This window comes from Carettochelys insculpta, chromosome 3 (genome assembly GCF_033958435.1).
Source record: "Carettochelys insculpta isolate YL-2023 chromosome 3, ASM3395843v1, whole genome shotgun sequence".
Taxonomy (NCBI): domain Eukaryota; kingdom Metazoa; phylum Chordata; order Testudines; family Carettochelyidae; genus Carettochelys; species Carettochelys insculpta.
In genome coordinates this window covers 75,516,656-75,536,479 of record NC_134139.1, presented here as the reverse complement: position 1 = coordinate 75,536,479, position 19,824 = coordinate 75,516,656, and the positions used below count along the sequence as shown (strand labels likewise).

Here is a 19,824-nt window from a genome sequence, read left to right as displayed (position 1 = left end):
GATAAAATGAAAAGCTAATTAAATATCAGAGGCAACCAGCACTGGGACTGCAGGGGGGCACCAGTCACATGCCCCTGCCCTCTCCCCTCTCTCCCCCTGCTCTATCCATGCCACCCCTTCCCCAGCCATGCCCCTCCCATCCTGCCCATGCCCCACACTTTCCCCACTCACAGGTCTGGCCCTGCTACGCCCAAGCCCTGCCCTCCCCCACCCCTCCTCCACCTCCACATCCCGCTACTTCTGGTGCATATGGGATAGTCCCTCCAGTCTTCCTGACTTGCATGGCCTTGGAGTAGCACAAACTGCACTGCTGCCATGCTGAGCCACTCCAGGAGAGGCCCCCACACTCATTGGAAGTGGTGCGGTGCTTACAGTGAGTGTGGTGGGAGATGCATCTTATCCACAGGCTTCACCTGTGTTAAATATAAATCCTTCAGACCAGAACTGCCTTTATGACCTTGTAAGTAAAATACACAGCTCCTAATTGTCTAAATACTATGGCGTAAATGAGAAAGCTGGGAAATGGCAGAGCAGCCAGTATAATTGACAACAGCCAGCTGAAGATGACACCAATCAGCAGAAAGGATCTCTTACATGAGCGGATGGGTGAAGTTCAGTTGCCTGTGATGTGCAGGAGGTCAGACTAGAGTCCTAGATGACCATGACAGTACCTTTTGAGCTTAAGTCTGCAAATTCTACAAGGTGAATGTTCAAAGAGTATTTTTCCAGTACTGTGAAAATATATCAAACAATCACAGAATTCTAGGGCTGGAAGGGAGCTCAAGAGGTCATTGAGTCCAGCCCCCTTCCAAAAGCGGGATCAGCCCCAACTAATTCATCCCCGACAGGACTTTATTAAGCTGGGACTTAAAAACCTCGATGGACAGAGACTCTACTACCTCTCTCAATAACGCATTCCAGTACGTCACCACCTTCCTGATGAAATAGTTTTTCCTAACATTCAACCTACACCTCTCTTTATGTAACTTCGGACCATTGCTCCTTGTTCTGCCATCTGTTGCCACTGAGAACAGTTTCTCCCCATTCTCTTTAGAGCTCCCTTTCAGGAAGTTGAAGGCTGCTATTAAATGACCCTTCAGTCTTCTCTTTTGCAAACTAAATAAGCCCAAATACCTCAGCCTCTCTTTGTAGGTCATGTGCTCCAGGCCCCTAATAATTTTTGTTGCCCTCTGCTGGACCCTCTCCAGTGCATCCACATGCTTTTTGAGAATGTAATTTTGAGGAGTAAAGGGCCTTCAAAGTTGCCCCGGCACTTTGAAGTACTGGCGGGTGAGCCGCTGCTAGACACGTGCTGGTACTTCCAAGTTTAAAACTTTGAAATTGCCATGGGGGGAGGGGGAATTTGCTTAATGAAGTGCTGAGTATGCACCGCAGCACTTCATTAGTAAACTTCCAACACCCTAATTACCATCCTGCCTTCGAAGGAAGGTGGTAGTGTAGACAAGCCCATAGTCAATAGCACTGCAAGTGAAAACAGACAGATCTAAGTAAGTTACTAAGCAAAAGTAAAACAAAACACACAGCTAATCCTAATATACTGAGAGAAGTTACAAATCATATAGACATTTCTCACTCTGGTTCTTATTTGATATGCATTTCTTCACAAGCCTGAGCTGATCATTTTCTCTGACCCGGGCCCAGCAATGCCTCTCTACCCCTCTCATTACAGTATTTTTTTTCTAGGTCTTCGTCTGGAGCCTTTTATGGTGGAGAGGCAGTTTCAAAAGCTAGCTGAAGATCCTCAGGGTTTATCTATACTTACCAGGAGGTTCACCCATTGAAGGTCGATCTTCCGGAGTTTGACTTAGCACATCTGGTAAAGACACGCAAAATCGATCTCTGTGGGATTTGCAGGTGACACCCTGTACTCCTCCTATTGCAAGGAGTAAGGGAGGTCAGTAGGAGAAATGTTCCCGTTGACCTCCCTCAGCAAGGACAGACCTTACAGTCAACTGCAGCTACGTCAATTGAAGCTATGCAATTGCCATAGCTAGAATTGCATTTTTGCAGTCAACTGTAAGGTCTAGTGTAGACCAAGCCTCATTCTTTACTTCCCATCCTGTAAATAGAATTTTTCCAGGGCAGGAATTCTTTGTTCAGGAATTCTCCCCTTCAGCCGTGTCTACACATGCACGCTACTTCGAAGTAGCGGCACTAACTTCGAAATAGCGCCCATCACGGCTACACGCGCCGGGCGCCATTTCGAAGTTAACTTCGACGTTAGGCGGCGAGACGTCGAAGTCGCTAACCCCATGAGGGGATAGGAATAGCGCCCTACTTCGACGTTCAACGTCAAAGTAGGGACCGTGTAGTCGTTGCGCGTCCCGCAACTTCGAAATAGCAGGGTCCGCCATGGCGGCCATCAGCTGAGGGGTTGAGAGATGCTCTCTCTCCAGCCCCTGTGGGGCTCTATGGTCACCGTGGGCAGCAGCCCTTAGCCCAGGGCTTCTGGCTGCTGCTGCGGCAGCTGGGGATCCATGCTGCAGGCACAGGGTCTGCAACCAGTTGTCGGCTCTGTGTATCTTGTGTTGTTTAGTGCAACTGTGTCTGGGAGGGGCCCTTTAAGGGAGCGGCTTGCTGTTGAGTCCGCCCTGTGACCCTGTCTGCAGCTGTGCCTGGCACCCTTATTTCGATGTGTGCTACTTTGGCATGTAGACATTCCCTCGCAGCGCCAATTTCAATGTGGTGCCGCGCAACGTTGAAGCTGAACATCGACATTGACAGCCCTGGAGGACGTGTAGACGTTACTCGTTGCTACATCGAAATAAGCTATTTCGATGTTGGCTTCATGTGTAGATGTAGCCTTCCTGTCCTTCTCCCATCCCACCCCTCTCCCTGAAAAATGCTAAATTGAATGGATTCCAGCTCCAGGTAGCACGGCCACATTTTTCAAAAATACATTTCCATAAGAATATGGGGTAAAAGTGTTACACTGTCTCAGTGTTTTCTGCTGGGAGACTTGGGGAATATACCAGAAGGGGGCACATTTCCCACCAGTTGTAACCAAATTTGCACTCACTGAAGGCAATGACAAAACTTCCATTGAGTTCAGTGGGTGTTCAACTCGATGATGTATTTGTACCAGTGTCTATGGTTCATCTTTAATCTGGCATCTAAAACCACATATAGAAAGTAATTGTCTGCAAGAGATTTTGACTATTTGGATGCCGATTAAATGAAGGTATTTTTTTAATATCTATCTTCAGGATTGAACCTCATAAAAGCTTTACACCCACAATTCGTCTCAGAGTCATAGATGAGCTAAGAATACCTATTGCCTGCAATTCAGAAGTCAAGAAACTAGAACGCAAGAAAGAAATGCTGGGACAAAGTGCCAAAGAGTTCTCCCCATTGCAAGGGCAACAGAAAATTGCCTTTCAAACAAAAAGTTGCTGGCAACTGGCCAAAGAAAGCAACAGTTCTACTATCTTCCCCAAATTCCTATGTCAGAACCACCCAAGGACTAGTCTTGCAGGAGAAACTGGAGATATCTATGCATAACCCTGTCTGGCTCTCTTTCTTGAAGGTGTGTAGAATGCTCCTGGCTGCTCAGGAAAAAGCACCCACCCTGCCACTGACAATAAAAAACCAGAAGGGGAATCAACCTTGGAATCTGACCTATGTCATGTGGCTGGGGCCAAGAAATAATAGTTCTTATCCTTGCCAGCTTGCCTGTGTGTCAAATCCGAGTTACAGCCAACAAAACGGAACAGTCTGTATATGAAAGCCTTCAGTCCTGTGCCAAATATTGCAGGCACAGTTGGTGGAAGTGCTGCAGTGGAAACTATGACAAAGGCTAATCAGAAGCTCAAAGAAAAAAAACCATTACAAAGGAAAATTATACGAAGGAGCACGACAGTTAACAGTAAGCAGTGCGATCTGAAGCACAAACCCGAACAGTACCCAGTGTTTGGAAAACGATGCGCCAGCTGCAATGAAAATAATTGCTGAAGTTTGTTTTTCCAAGGGCAAAACTAAAAGACAGGCATGTGGATTAAAGCAGAACCCAGAAGTCCAGGCCCTGGACTGGAAAGCTCCTAAGCCCAAATGTTGGATCTTTGCCCACTGACTTAGCATAGGAGATAGCTGTTACTCAGGGACAAAACAGGGCAGAGAACCACAATATAGCTGGTCTTGTGTCTGCCCTCACAACTGATTTGGCAGGGGTCAGCTCCGTCACACCGGGAGAAGGAGCAGCTTAGCAGAAGCCTTAGGTTTTGAGGCCCAGACAGTTCCTCCTACTGAGGTCCCCTTTCATACTAAAGGTTATGTTGGGTCTCCATCCACTCAGTCAGGGGAAGGACCCATTCACCACTAGCCGTGGTTGCTGCTGAAGATAGAGGAGAGCAACTGAGGGAATTAATCACTTTTCTTATCCAACTGTAGATAACTGTAGAGTCTGACACCTGGCAGCAAACTGAGGTAAGGCCCAGATCAGCTCAGCCACCCATTTGCATATTTGTTACTAAGTTGAAACTCTCCCAGTAGTGACTCTGTTTCTTCTGAGTGCGGGAAAAATGGCAAAGAAAGAGATACCTTAAATGCCTCTGCCCTTCTGAGTTCCTCATTTTCCTCTCTGTGAAAGAGAGAAAAAAACCCAACAGTGCTGAAGTGTTGCAGAAGGAGAGAAGAATTCCCAGGGCCTCTTTCTTCAGACAAGTATAACCAGGAAACCCCACAGATTCCTCCTTCCTTGACTTGGAAGCAGAAGGGAAAATACATCTGACCTCCTCGCTGGGCATGAGGGAGATGAAATACATACTCACTTCTCCCCAAACAATGCTTCAGTGGGGAGAAGGGACAACTGGCTGCCAGCAAACCAAATGTGACTATTGACAGTAGAGGCAGAAGCCCAGGTTTTGAGTGGTGGGCATAGAGGTAACAGATAGACGGGAGGGATAGCTCAGTGGGTTGAGCATTAGCCTGTTAAGCCTGCCATTGTAAGCCCAATCCTTGGGGGAGCTGTTTAGGGATCTGGGGCCAATAGGTTTAAAAAAAAATGTTCACTCCCACTAAGTGGGCAGGGGACTGGACTCAAGTTCCCTTCCAGCTCTCCAAAGTGTGTGTGGGGTAGAAGAGTGAAGGACATGGAGGAGAAAAGGGAAGACTGAGGAGCTGGAGATGATCTGAAGGAGTGTGATAGTGAGTGGCTTGGGAAGATGTGTGTGGAAGGGGGAATAAGAGGACCATGGTGTGGTGGAGAGACACATTTAAACAGGATAGTGGAGAAGGAAAAAAAGACATGGAAAAAGCATTCCTAGCACTGTGACTTTATTTTCTGTGTGCACATAGTGCCTAGCATAATGAGCCCTGGTCCATAATTAAGCAAGGGTGAAGATAACAATGGATAAATCTGTGCAAGATACAGAAAGAAAAATTGGATGGATGTGATAAGAGAACACAGTCTTGGGGAAGTGGGACACATTGCCGCCAGTTTAATTGTCTTTTTAACATTTCAAAACATTTAATGCTGCAAATACCAAAAAATAAAGAGACACCAATGTTCGATTCCATGCACAGTCCTGCATAAATGACAGAGAGTATCTGAAGAGATTGGACATTCTGGGGGACACACACAGGAGCAATATCATTGGTGAGTTAAGTGACCTAGCATTACCAGCATTGCATGCAACGTCATGTAGGTCCCAGGACATTAGTGAGACAATGTGGGTGAGGTAATGTTTTTAGCAGGCCAACTTCTGTTGGTGAGAGAGAGTGCCTGTGTGGTTTGAAAGCTTGTCTCTCTCACCAACAGAAGTTGATCTAGCAAATTAAACATATTACCTCATCTACTTATTTCTCTGGCTTTACCACAACAGTCCCAGTTTTTCATGTGGCATCCCAAGAACTTATTTCAGGACCCAGGAAATGTACTGATCTTTCATTGCACCAATCACTTTTTAATAAGCACAGAATGTTTGTTGACAGCATGCTGGTGCATGGAGAAGAATTCCTCTTTGTTTACCTGCAGCGAACAGCCAGGTGGAAGGAGTGTTTCATGTCACGAACAGAGTCTGGAGCGAAGGGAAAAGTCAGAAGAGCACAGATAACATCAAAAGCTATTTTTGTGCTCAGACTTAATGTTAATGATACTTGTTCAGTGCGTCATGATCAACTTATTCAGAATGCTAAATTACTGGAAAAATCCTCTACTTCAAGACATACGCTGCTGTTGCTCTTGACTCAGTGTATAGCTACACAACAAAAGCTAGAATCCAGCTTGTGTGACAAAAATAGCCACAAAAGTAGCCTGACCAAGGCAGCAGCAGGGGCAGTACAAGTCCGGCACTGACCCTTGTGAGATACTCAGCTCAAGTGCCTGAAGTACTATCTTTAGTACTAGTGTTATCTGCGCTAGCTGGATTCAAGCTAGTTGGGGTGGGCAAGCCTCTGCACAGCGTTTGCTATGTACGCATACCCTCAGAAGCCAACAGGAGTGACGCTAGCTCACCTGTCTGAGCATTTCATGTCTCTAAAAAAATGTCACAAAATGATTTATTTTGCCCCCATTTTTAAGTGTTTAAGAGACTGTATTTGAGTGGCCCTCAAAGCCAGTGTTTTTGTACAGAAAGAGCGCAAGTGACAGAGAGGGAGAGAAAGAGAACGAAAGATTATGCATGTGCACCTTACAGTAATGGTAGACTGAGGATAGTTTTTGTGGGACATGAAAAATGTTGCCTAGGCTTCTTCTGCATCCTGACCAGCCTTGTGGGAGGAAGAGGGAGAGAGTCTGTTATTGAGGAGGATGTCTGTGTGGAAACAAGTCTCTGTTGACCTTAATCCACCCCTGCTTAAAGGTCTGGACATTTCCTCACTGTGACTCAGGCTGCTTCTACACTATGAGATAAATTCAAATTTTATTTATATTGATGTTCTAATTCTGGAATTTGTAAGTTTCAGTTTGACCATCCTCACTTGCCATGTGCTCCTCACAAAGTCCAGTCATTGGTGCCACACATACACTGGCTAACATTGACTGTTGCATTGTGGGAGGCTATCCCACAGCTCTCTCATCCCCCTAGCATTCTGGGTGTGCTCGCTGGTCTTGACCTCTTCTTCCTACATTGCATTTTCCTCATTCCCCGATCCCTGAAAATATGTCAATCCCTGGAATAATGCAGGGACCCTCAAAACTAGAAGAGAGAGGATAAAAAAGTCTAGGAAAAAAAGAGTTTTTGGTTTCCCCACACATTATATTGCCAACACAGGTGCAGTGCCTGTGTTCTCAACTGGCCATCCACTGAGTATCCCACCTCCCATCATTGCATTTGATCCCTGAAAATAATACAGGGGCCCAGACTGTATTTTAAAGTGGGAAGAAAGAGGATAGAAAAGTGTGGGAAAAAAGAAGTGAGCCAAGCGCTGAGGGCCCAGTTGACATGGGCCCTTCATGGGGAATCAGTCCCCCCAGCTCATGAGATTTCCTCCTGGCAGCAGCAAGCCCCCTTATGGGCTTTTCCTCAGCTGCAGCAAAGGTCTCTGTGTATCTTAGCTGCTGGGGGAGACTTTTCCCCGGCGACAGAATGCCCAGTATGGGCGGGGGGAGGGAGTTCATGGGAGTGGCACAGTTGAGGTGGTCCTTCCCCATGGTGGCAGCAAAGCCCCCAGTATCTTAAATGCCGGGGGAGGCTTCCCTACGGCAACAGCAAAATCCCAAATATCTTAGGTGCCAGGGGAGATGTCCCCACAGCAGCAGCAACATCCAGAATATCTTTCTCGCCCTTGGAGCCCTAAACGCATGACTGGCAGCATTGCCAGCACCAAATGGCAGGTACTTCCTTTTATTGGGTTGGGTTGGGAGCTACCCATGTGATATGGCTGAGCAAGGGAAAGACCCAGACTGTGTGGCATCTGTGAGGGAGGGAAAGGGGTTCACACACAAATGTAAACTGCTGAGAAGCAGTTTCTCGGCATGTTATGCAAGCATGACGCCCACCACAGCCTTGTTGACACGTGGTGCGGGGGGGTAGTGGCTGGCACTAGGTAGCGCAGGTAAAAGTAACAAGTGTACAGAAAGAGCCACGAACTCCCTGCAGGGGCTATTTAAACAGGCAGATGCACTTACAGCACTAATAGCAAAGAAAGACAGACATTTCTTGGGCTTTCATACTAACGTGAGCCCACAGCTAAAGGGTCGCTGCTCCTGCTTGGAGATTCAGGCTCTTCCTGTTACTGGACAGCAGCAGCCAGAACAGAGCACTGAGAGGAGCATTGTGGGTTACGTACGGGACAGCTCTGGAGACTAATACATTTGCTTTTAAGACATGGCGTTTCCACACTGGCCTTTAATAGGACTTTTGCATTTGAGCTTGACACTATACCCGTCAGGGAACTGTGATTTTTAGGTGCTCTATTTACCGTGAAGATAGTCACATGGTAATATTGAGCTAACTGCCTTAAATTCAAATTTATCTCATAGTATAGATGCAGCCGCAGAGAATCATTGGTCAGGCAGCTGATACAGAAACAATTCTTTCTGAGGAAGCACTTGAAACCGCACAAAGTTTGAGTGCAAGAAACGATTTCCCTGTGATGGTATTTGCACAGTGCTAGCTGACTGCTGGGTAGACCCACCAGAGGTTAATTAATGGATCAATCATATCCTTTAAAGATGAGGTATAAAGGAAACAGAAAGTGAGCCAACCATAAAAAATGTGCTGAATTCTCCAATTAACCAGCCCGGGAGGGAGGCATTCAGCACAAGAACAAGTACGTGAGGCAATTTAGTGGCTATTTCAGCAGTTGGACCCAGGTCCGCATGTTGCAATTGCAGTAACGGGCCACCTTGAAATTAAGCAGAGGCATAAACGCAATTTTGATAACCATGAAGCTTGAAGTATAGGCCAAATCATTCAAGCAAGAAGGTTGCACTTAAGCCACATTATGACCCAGCAACTGAAGTGGCAGGGAATGCGTCTGAACATGACCAAAAAAGGTAAAAAATTGGGGGTTTTTTGCTTGCTTTGTTTTTTTGCTGTTCATTGTAACACCAGACGGAAGAGGTTCTCTTAGGCAATAGAGCATGTGAAACTCTTGGGCTAGCTCACAGAGCAAACAATATGAAAGCATGCAAGGGCATATGCTATTTGCATCACTCCAACTAGAGAAAATACCTTTTAAAGTGTTTCCCCAGGATTTGGAACTTTACCTAAAAAGAGCTGGGCGAGCACGGCAGAGAGACCTGGAGACCCATCGTCTGGAAGAGATCTCGGCGACATGGCACGGAGTAGCCCCATAGCTCGGCCGCGCTTTGCTTTCCACCCCTAGGGAAAGTAGAGCTGGGAGATGGAACATTAATACAAGCAGAGGGGCAGCATGGTCTAATGTGCAGGCATCGTACTGGAGTATGTTGGCGCTGCAGCTGGGAGGAAGCCTCCTGGTGCTGGTGGACAGATGCCAGCTAGCTCTGCTCAAGCAAGTGCACTGAAAATAGCAGCGTGGGCATAGCTGCACAAGCAGTGGCTCAGGCTAGCCACCCAAGTTCGGACCCATGGCTTCAGGTGACCTTGGACAGGGCACTCCAAGCTACGCTCTGTGCCACAATGCACTCATATGGCTATGATTTGCATGCTAGCTTGAGTGGAGCTAGCATGGGGCTGTTTACACAGGCTGGACAGAGTTATGTCAGCAGCCAGCCACTGCAGTTAGTGTATCACTCGTTCAAGTGCATACTCAGTGCCTTGCATACTCACCAGCCAGCCGTGCTTACATTGCTCAGGCAAGGGATGCAATGGTGACAGGAGAGGACAGAGCAGGGGTGGGCAGGGGCAGGGCTTGGGGGGAGGTGTTGAATGGGGGGTGGGCTGAGGTGGAGCAGCGGGGGTGGGACCTGCCACAAGGGATTGCCCTGCGCCCCCACACCCTCCTAGGCACAGCCCTGTTTGCTTAGGTAACTACATAATGAAGCCCTGAGGTGAGGGATGGAAATTCTCCCACTAGAGAGAGCCTTATTGTTCCCCAGCTGCTAGTCCTGTCCAGCCTACACTATCCTGTACTAGTGACAGAGAGGTAGCTGTGTTAGTCTGTATTCTATCAAAACGAAAAAGCTGTCATGTAGCACTTTAAAGACTAACAGAATAATTTATTAGGTGATGAGCTTTCGTAGGACGGACCCACTGTCTGATGGTCTGAAGAAGTGGGTCTGTCTCACGAAAGCTCATCACTTAATAAATTATTCTGTTAGTCTTTAAAGTGCTACTGGACTGCTTTTTTATCCTGCACTAAGAATATTAAAGGCAGCTGACAGGTCTGAAAAGAACAGTACAGAAGAAGACCTCCTGCTTCTGAACTGGACTGAATGATTTAGGGTTAATACTATTGGAAAAACCTGGCTCCACTAAAGGCAGCAGAAAAACTCCTCTAGACATTCATGAGGCTGGGATTTCACCTCCATGTCTTGTGTCTGCATAGCATTGAGTACACTATTATGATTCAATAAATAACGCTACCAGGTACAACCTCCTTAGTAATGATCTGGAGCTATGTTGCTTCCAGTTTCTTCGAGCAGGCCTCACCAGCAGTGTCACACTCCTGCAAAATTCTCCTGTTAGGCTAAAGAGACCCTTGTATTTCGATGCCCTGTGTAAATGCAGACTCTGAAGATCAGGCTCGATGCATACCAGGATAATTTGAGAATTGCAAGACGGAGAGACAGACATAGCTAGTGGGCTAGAAACATTGAGGAGGGAGGCTCATAACAAAGCCACCACTCTTCCTTTCAGTAGGCGTTTACAGCTGACCATGATGGCAGATGGTGCTAATGTGACTAGTGAGAGGAAAGGGAACATATAAACTAAAAGAGCAAAAGCAAAACCAGGTTACTAGAAGCTGATATTCCTACTGCTGTGCTTTGATAATCCTTCCCAGCCTGGTGTAAATGGCTATGCAAGCTGCCAGGCAGGAGACCCAAACTTGCCTTTGCCACTGATTCCTCCTCCCCACCACATCAGGGTGATGGTAACAGACTTTTCAGGAGCAGAACTTTAGGACTGAAAAAGATGTGGATTATATACACAGAATAAGAAAGGCGACAATGGGCATTTTGCAGCATCTTATCTAGAGCTACCTCTAAACATGTGTCAGTAGCCAAAATGTACTCAGGCAGTTAGTGGAACTGAAAGCTCCACACCACTGGGAGGAGATTCCCCACCCTGCCATGTTCCAAGAAGCAGATGTCGCAGCACTTCTCCAGGGTCACCTGCCTATTGCTTTCCTCAGTTTATCAGACACTGCCCCTTTCTCCTTCTCTGGTGCCGGACAGGGTTCCTTATACCTCACTCTTCAACCAACTTTCCTGGGTTTTTTAAAGCCAGAAACCCTGGCTCTGCCTTCTTCTGAGAGCCATGTGACCTTGGCACAATATACTCTGATCCACTGAGAAAGAGGTCCACTATCTTCCTCAGCTGCTGCCCCGCTTCTACAGAAATGGCAGCTTATGTCTGGTTTATGTGCTCAGCCATCAGGCCAGTTCCTGAGGAACGTCTACATTTAAAATTCTACAGCAACACTTCAGTGTGAACACCACCTATGCCTCCCATTGGCGTAGGTAATCCGCCTCCCAGAGAGGTGATAGCTAAATCAGCAGAAGAATTCTCCATGCAACCTAGAACTGTCTGCACCAGGGGGTTGGGTCAGCATCACTGTGTCTCTCACGGGTGTGGATTTTTCACACCCCTATGAGGTATACCTATACTGATGTAAGTTTCTAGTATAAACCAGGCTTAAGCCTGAACTACTTCTCCAGGGCTATGTCTACCCTAGGCAAAGTCAACTGCAGATGCGCAATTCTAGCTATGGCAATTGCATAGCTACAATTGACCTATCTGTGCTCAGCTTACTTGGCCGTCCCTACTGAAGAAGGTCAATCCTCCCATCAACCTCCCTTACCCCTTGCATCTCACAAGGAATATGGGGGTCAACTGTGACCCTTGAGAGGTCGATTTCATGTCTCCCTACCAGACATGTGAAATCAAACCCTGGAAGAGCAACCCTGAGCGGGTCAATCTTCCAGGCCAGTGTAGACATAGCCTAGGTCACTGGTAACCCACCACATCCACCAGTGCTACAAGGCTATTGGGGGAAAAAGCAGCAGCTTGAGTCTCCTTTCTCTTTCCATGAATAAACTGCTATTCGCAATAGCCATAGCCGTGGGATCCAGGATTCCAGAGGCTTCAGCTACTAAGGGGACAACTACTTTTGAGCCTTTGGCTTTAGTTACAGCAGCTATACTTTTCCTGATGTGCAACTTGCCTCTCACCTCACTGCATTCAGAGCAGCATGGATACAAGTGGCTATAAACACATGCAAAACCCCACCTCATTGCCCAAGCTTTTCTGCCATAGTCTCCACACTCTTTTGTGTTCATTAGAAAATCAAACCTATCTCCCAGTATTAGGGAAGGGAGAGAGAAAAACAAACCATTCCTGTCATTGTTTTCTTCTTGGAAGGCACTCAAATACTACAGTGATGGATTCCAGTATGAGAGCCTACACAGCAAGATAGATCCAAGGGGTATGAGAAAGAGAGAGACAGGAAAACCGACGACTGTTACCATCACTCCCAAGTTTGGAAGGAGGAATCAATGACACTAAAAATCTTCCTCCAAACATACAGGAAAAAGAGAAAGAGCAGCACCCTTCTATCCATTAGAACTGCAGAGGAAACAAAGCTATTCTCAGCCTCAGCACACAGATTACTACTAGTGCAACTGGAATGCATAGGTTAGAAGGGTTAAGGGCTTGTCTATACTTACTGGGAGATTGACACGTTCGGGGTCAATCTTCCAGAGTTTCATTTCACGTGTCTGGTAAAGATGTGCAAAATCGATCTCTCTGGTCAGCAGTCTATTCCCGGTATTCCTCCTATCGTGAGGAGAAAGGGAGGTCAAGTGGAGAAACGCTCCGGTCGACCTCCCTCAGTGAGGACAGACGTTATAGTCGACTGCAGATTCCGCAATTGCTCTAGCTAGAATTGTGTGTCTGCAGTCAACTGTACAGTCTAGTGTAGACCAAGCCTTAGACACACAGATCTTTTAAGGCAAATATTAGATTTCAGTATGAGACAAATGGGAGGCATCATTTTATTAATATTCAAATGGGTAGAAAATGACAGACACAGCTTTGCATTATGCGGCTAGAAAGGCAAAACTGGAGGCTCCAGTGTTCCTTGGCACAGACCTATATATTGGCAGGAAGGGCATCATATCCTTTTCTGTTTATTGTTCTGCTAACTGGCCCAGTGAGTGGGAAAGTTTCTTCCAGCTACTTACACCATCCTTAGTCTGCAGCTGGTTTGCCTGCAAGCTATTGATTCACTTCCCCAGGCAGTTCTTTGAGTGTCCTGCTCTTGTCATTGCGTCAGAGAATTCATTGGATTTGGGGGGTTGGTTTCAGACTGCTTGCTGCCAAAGCAAACTTTCCTGCATTTCTACATTTTTAACCACTGAGAATAGTAAAAACAGATGTACGGATAAGTCAACTTTCAGCTGAGTTACCGGTGGAGCTTCAAGGAATCCCAGTTCCAGCTGCCTCATATGAGAAAACATGCACTTCATCACTCAGTGCTATTTCACTGGATAAAAAAACTACCTTCCTACCTTATTGTTCCTGCTCCTTAAAAAACCAAACACCTAACCAATCCCACCCCCCACCCCCGATCCACCTACTGTACTCATGGAGTGCCAAGCCTTAGCACAAACAGCAGCTTAGTTAACAGTTTTCCCTCTGTGCGTGCATGCGTGAGTCTGTAACCCCAGCAGCACTGAGACCACTGGGAAGAGATAGTGAAGTCTCTGCTCTACAGCCCTGGCTGAGAGCCAGCTGGCTTTTAGCTCATGGGGTAGAGCACATGGCTTGAGCCCTTAAGGTCACAGACTTCTCTCTCCCTTCTCAGTGGGGTCAGTGCCTCTGGGGTTTATTTATATCTATCTATCTATCTACCTATCTACCTATCTAGTGACTTTTTTGAGTACCAGCACCTAGGCAGCCCCAGCCGTCGGACTGGTTGGAAGCCAGATGAATACCAGCTCTTTTTTTTTTTTTTTGAACAAAAAAGCACTGTATATATTTGATCCAATTTTAATTGTTGGGTGGTACATGCAGCTTGCTTCTACTTTCAATAATTTTGCGTATTGCATCTTTAAATGGCTCCAAGTATCAGCCGACTGTGTTAGTTTGTATCTGCAAAAACAACTAGAAGTTCTGTGGCACCTTATAGACTAACAGCTATTTTGGAGCATAAGATTTTGTGGGCAAAGACCCGCTTCATCAGATGCTGTATAGACTACATTGCATCTGACAAAGCGGGTCTTTGCCTACAAAAGCTTATGCTCAAAAATAGCTGTTAGTCTATAAGGTACCACAGGACTTCTCATTTAAATGGTTCCTCCCTGCCTTCCCCCATCCCCTCCCAGTTGCAGAGGTAGCCACCATTTTGTCTTTGGGGTACATATCTATGCAGCATGCATGGAGACCTTATTTTGGTCATTCATCCTTGTCTGAGTCTTTTCTACACAGACAATGCAGGCTGGTAGGAGAAAAGTCCATTCTGGTGAAGGGTGCATCCTTCCACCCCGAGATATACACCACTGTGTGAGGACACCTGGCAGCCCTACCCCCACACCCAGCAAATGGCTCTGTTTAAATAGTCCTCTGGCCCCAGGTCACTCTACCCCCACCCCAAGCACTGGCTCCACAGTACCCCTCACCACTGGGAGCTGCCGGGGAAATGCCTGGAGGCGGGGGCATCACACAGAGCCTCCATAGCTGCCGCTCTCCTGAGAAGCTGAGGGCAGGGCCATCCATTTGTGGGAGCTTCCTGAAGTAGATGCTGCGCACAGCCTGCACCCCAAACCTCCTCCCACACTCCTGCCCTGTGCCCCAGCCCTGTGCCCCCTCCCAACATGCAAACTCCCCCCAGAACCTGCACCTCCCCCATACACAGTGCCTGAGCCCCAGCCTACAGTATAAATAACCACATCATCCTCAGAATGCATGGGGATGGGGGGGCACTCCAAGGTTTTGGCGAGTGGCCAAGGGCCACACTTTTCTGTGGAGGGAGTGCAGGGCCTGGGATGGAAGGCAGGTGCAGAAGGGAGCTCGGGGTAGGGGACTGGGATGCAGGAGAGGTTATAAGGTCTGAAACAGGGTTTGGAGGAATGAGGGGGATGTGACCTGGCACAGGGGAGTGACATGCAAGGTCCAAGAGGAGGTACAGGTGCAGGAGAAAATTATGGCCTGGGGGAGGGATATGTAGGAGGGAGTGCAGGGCCTGGGAGGGAGGTGTGACCAGGAGCAGAGGGGATGGCAGGTTGCAGAGGGTTTGGATGGTGATCTGGGGCAGAGAGTTGCAGGGGAGGGAGAAGGTGGCATGGCAGGTGCAGGCTCTGGCTGGGAAGTTATTACCTAGGTGGCTCCCAGCCATCAGCACAGTAAGACCCTCAGGCACACTCGCTGCCTAAGAGTCCCAGCAGGGTAGGCTGGATTCAAAGGCTTGGCAAGCTGAATCCAATTCCTGTGTGGTACCTTCCGCACCCCCGGTTTATCCCTTAGTATTTTGTCTGCCCAGGGGCCTGTGCATATGGGAACAGAGAAGTTCCCTGGGCAGAGGAGAAGGAAGCCAGTCAGCCCAAAAGGGTAGTTAATTACTCAAAGTGCTTTGTAGGGGAGTGGAACTAAAAATATTTTGCCACCCTTCCTCAGAGGAAAAGGAATTTAATGAGTCACTTATTCCTAAGAAGCTATGGATCTGGTAGAGTCTGGCACACTGTGACACAAGCACAATATTCCTTGATTGTCTCTCCTCCCTGTTGTTAAAACTGTGGACTGTGTTACAGAACTACAAAGCAGACTGATGTTCTGAAGTGGGTCAGGGGCCACTGACAATCACGTGAGAAGAAAAAAAACACCTAAAAATCAACATTCCCCTTGTTCCCCTCATCCCCTCATTTGCAATCAAGAGCCAATCAGTGTCCGCCCACGCTGAGATGGCTGTTCAATCATAGGACATTTCCCTCCATGTGGAGAGGTCTGTCTGAGGCTTGAACTACACATCCAACCTATAAATATGTCACTCAGGGGACATGAAAAATCCAGATACCTGAGTGATGTAACTATATAGACAGTGCATAGACAGTACTGTGTCATAAGGTAGGCTTCTCCCATCAATATGGCTACTGCCACTTGGAGAAGGCTCTCCTGTTGCATAGGTAGCATCTTTACTTAGTGCTACAGTGGTGCAGCTGCCCCACGGACTGACTGTAAGTATAAAAAAGCCCAAGCTCTGAGCCAATAAGTTACTGATAGAGCTGGTCAGTAATTTTTGACTACGTTTGTTGTTATTGTTGAAAAATGCTAAATGGGCCGAAACCAAAATTTTCATAGGAAAGGGTCAGTTTCTCAATGTTCTCTACATGACAATTTTTGAGAAAAAAGTTTTAAAATTGTCAGACTTTTAAGTTATTATCCACCTTTTCAAAACCAACAAAAACTAAGATCTCCAATTTGAAAAAACTTTGCTTTGAAATTTAAGCTAGATACAGTAGAATGCTTAAATTAGTCAAAATCAAAATGAAAAATTTGAATTGACCTAAATTTGGTGTAGAGTTGCAGAAATTTTCAAAGGTTTTGACTCCTTTGTCCTGATTCAGGAAAGGAGAATGTCCAAAAATTTGCACAGGTTGAGAAAAACCTTTCCCACCCACCTCTAGTTAATACCTGATACTCATTCACTAACAAAATGACTGAAACATTTGGTTTTGGATATTGCTTTCTCCTCAACAGTTTTTCTTCTTCCTGGTCAAACACATGGACTTCCAACCACATTCTCTGGAATTATCCATTTCCTCCTATTTATGCCATCTCCTTCATTGTTTTCTACCTGTTATCTGGTAAAACTGATATGTCTCATTTTAATGGTGTGTCTATACAGCAAAATTATTTTGGAATAATGGCCACTATTTTGAAATAACTTTGCGAGTGTCTACACAGTAAAACTGGTGTTTCAAAATAGCTTATTCTGAATTCTGTAAACCTCATTCTAGAAGGAATAGCACATGTTGGCTACGTCTACACGTGCACCCAACTTCGAAATAGCTTATTTCGATGTTGCGACATCGAAATAGGCTATTTCGATGAATAACGTCTACACGTCCTCCAGGGCTGGCAACGTCGATGTTCAACTTCGACGTTGCTCAGCCCAACATCGAAATAGGCACAGCGAGGGAACGTCTACACGCCAAAGTAGCACACATCGAAATAAGGGAGCCAGGCACAGCTGCAGACAGGGTCACGGGGCGGACTCAACAGCAAGTTGCTCCCTTAAAGGGCCCCTCCCAGACACACTTTCATTAAACAGTGCAAGATACACAGAGCCAACAACTAGTTGCAGACCCTGTATATGCAGCACGGACCCCCAGCTGCAGCAGCAGCAGCCAGAAGCCCTGGGCTAAGGGCTGCTGCCCACGGTGACCACAGAGCCCCGCAAGGGCTGGAGAGAGAGTATCTCTCAACCCCCCAGCTGATGGCCGCCATGGAGGACCCCGCTATTTCGATGTTGCGGGACGCGGATCGTCTACACGTCCCTGCTTCGATGTTGAACGTCGAAGTAGGGCGCTATTCCCATCCGCTCATGGGGTTAGCGACTTCGACGTCTCGCCGCCTAACGTCGATTTCAACTTCGAAATAGCGCCCAACACGTGTAGACGTGACGGGCGCTATTTCGAAGTTACTGCCGCTACTTCGAAGTAGCGTGCACGTGTAGACGCAGCCGTTCTGAAATAAAGATTTTGGAATAGGGGCTGTATAGACAGGGAATAGGGAGTATTTCAAACTAAATTGTTCTGGAATAGCCTATTCCGAAGTAACATTTCTCTGTAGACATAGCCTGTTTCGGATAAGAACCCCAGGATGCTCTAATCCAACATAGACTCTATTGTGTGTGGACACACTGTTTTAGAATAAGTTTAGCTTATTTGGGGGCTTTCCTGTAGTATAGATGCATTATTCTAGAATAGCTTCTTTTGGAATAACAACTCTGGAATAAACTATTCCGGAATAACTGAGTAGTGTAGACATACCCTAAAGGACCTTTTCTGACACAGATTTCTCCCTGAGCAGTATTGATGTTCTGTTCTTTAAATATTTCAGGGAAGGCCAAACAACTCCATTATTAATATTGCCTTACCACAGAAGTTGGGGTCTTTCTTATGGCATTCTAGCACAAGATACAGACATAGATTTTTAAGGTGTAGCAATCATTAGCCTTCTCAGTATTTGTACAGCAGAGAAGAATATATCAGCTGGATTGGACAGAGTTTGTTACAAACACAGCAGACAGAAGCAGAAAAGAAGGAAGAGATGTGCAAAGAATAAAAATAGTGCTGTTGTGACATGCGGTTTCGGTCTGGCTACCAAGATGGTTCTGTCAGGAAAGCGTGTTGTAGCATGAATAACTCTCCATCTAACATACCTGGCTATCAGGAGAGTGATTAGTCTTCCATGACCTAGACATAGAGACAGCACAGGAAAAGTGATTAGCCAGCAATATTGACAATTTTTTGTGTGGGATGTGTGAGAAAACTCTCCCTTCCTGTTGCATACTGATAACATAGTACCATCTGCAGCAGCAGGCTCCCTCAGATAGATGTGAGTAGCAGGGAACAGATTCTGCTCTGCACTGGTGTAACTCCAGATATAAATGGAGCAACTCTGGATTTACCCTAACACCATGTGTATGTGAGATCAGACTCAGGTCTGGGGGTTTTGTTTCATGTGGTTGAGTCAGTTTCCCAGAAGCACTCTGTGTAAGTGCAAAAGTTTGCCTCTCGCACAATTAGAAATTTAGTCCAATAGATGTTGCTGACGTTTGAAACTCCTCTAGGGGACCCGGGAGTTTGTGTATTCCCTAATTTGAATTCTTTTCTGTAATTCTTTGACAAGATAACAAGCCTTGTGGATAAGGGAGAGGTGGTAGATGTGGTATACCTTGACTTTAGTAAGACATTTGATACAGTCTCGCATGATCTTCTTATCAGTAAAGTGGGCAAATACAACTTAGATGGGGCTGTTATAAGGTGGGTGCATAACTGGCTGGATAACTGTTCTCAAAGAGTAGTTATTAACGGTTCGCAGTTGTGCTGGAAGGGCATAACAAGTGGAGTTCTGCAGGGGTCTGTTTTGAAACCAGTTCTATTCCATATCTTCAAATATTGATGTAGAGAGTACACTTATTAAGTTTGCAGATGATACCAAGCTGGGAGGAGTGCTTTGTCGGATAGAGTCGTAATTCAAAATGATCTGTACAAACTAGAGAAATGCTCTGAGGTGCTTTTTTGTTTTGATAGGATGAAGTTTAATATGGACAAAGGCAAAGTACTCCACTTAGGAAGGAACAATCAGTTTCACACATACACAATGGGAAGGGACTTGCAAGGAGTACGGTGGAAAGAGATTTAGGAGTCATTAGCTGCGTCTAAACTAGCCGGCTATTTCGAAGTAGCCATGCCAACTTCGAAATAGCCCCCGCCACGTCTACATGTGCCGAGCGCTATTTCGAAGTTGAAATCGACGTAAGGCAGCGAGACGTCGAAGTCGCTATCCTCATGAGGAGATGGGAATAGTGCCCTACCTCGACGTCGAACATCGAAGTAGGGCAAGTGTAGATGATCCGTGTCCCGCAACATCGAAATAGCGGGGTCCTGGCCATCAGCTGAGGGGTTGAGAGACGCTCTCTCCAGCCCCTGAGCTCTATGGTCGCCGCATGCAGCAGCCCCTTAAAGCTCCCCACCCCCTTATTTTCTGTGCAGGA

The 19,824-nt window shown here is 46.6% G+C and overlaps 1 long non-coding RNA gene across 1 annotated transcript in view; it reads right to left on the bottom strand.

The window, feature by feature from the left end:
• The window catches only part of LOC142010337 (uncharacterized), a 36,584-nt gene extending 23,706 nt beyond the window's left edge, over positions 1–12,878 (bottom strand). Inside the window, exons 1-2 of the long non-coding RNA XR_012644770.1 lie at positions 12,773–12,878; positions 9,170–9,284 (exon numbers count right to left, since the gene is read on the bottom strand). This is a non-coding gene — a long non-coding RNA (uncharacterized LOC142010337). The remainder of the gene's footprint in view (positions 1–9,169; positions 9,285–12,772) is intronic.
• Positions 12,879–19,824: the final 6,946 nt, after the last annotated feature.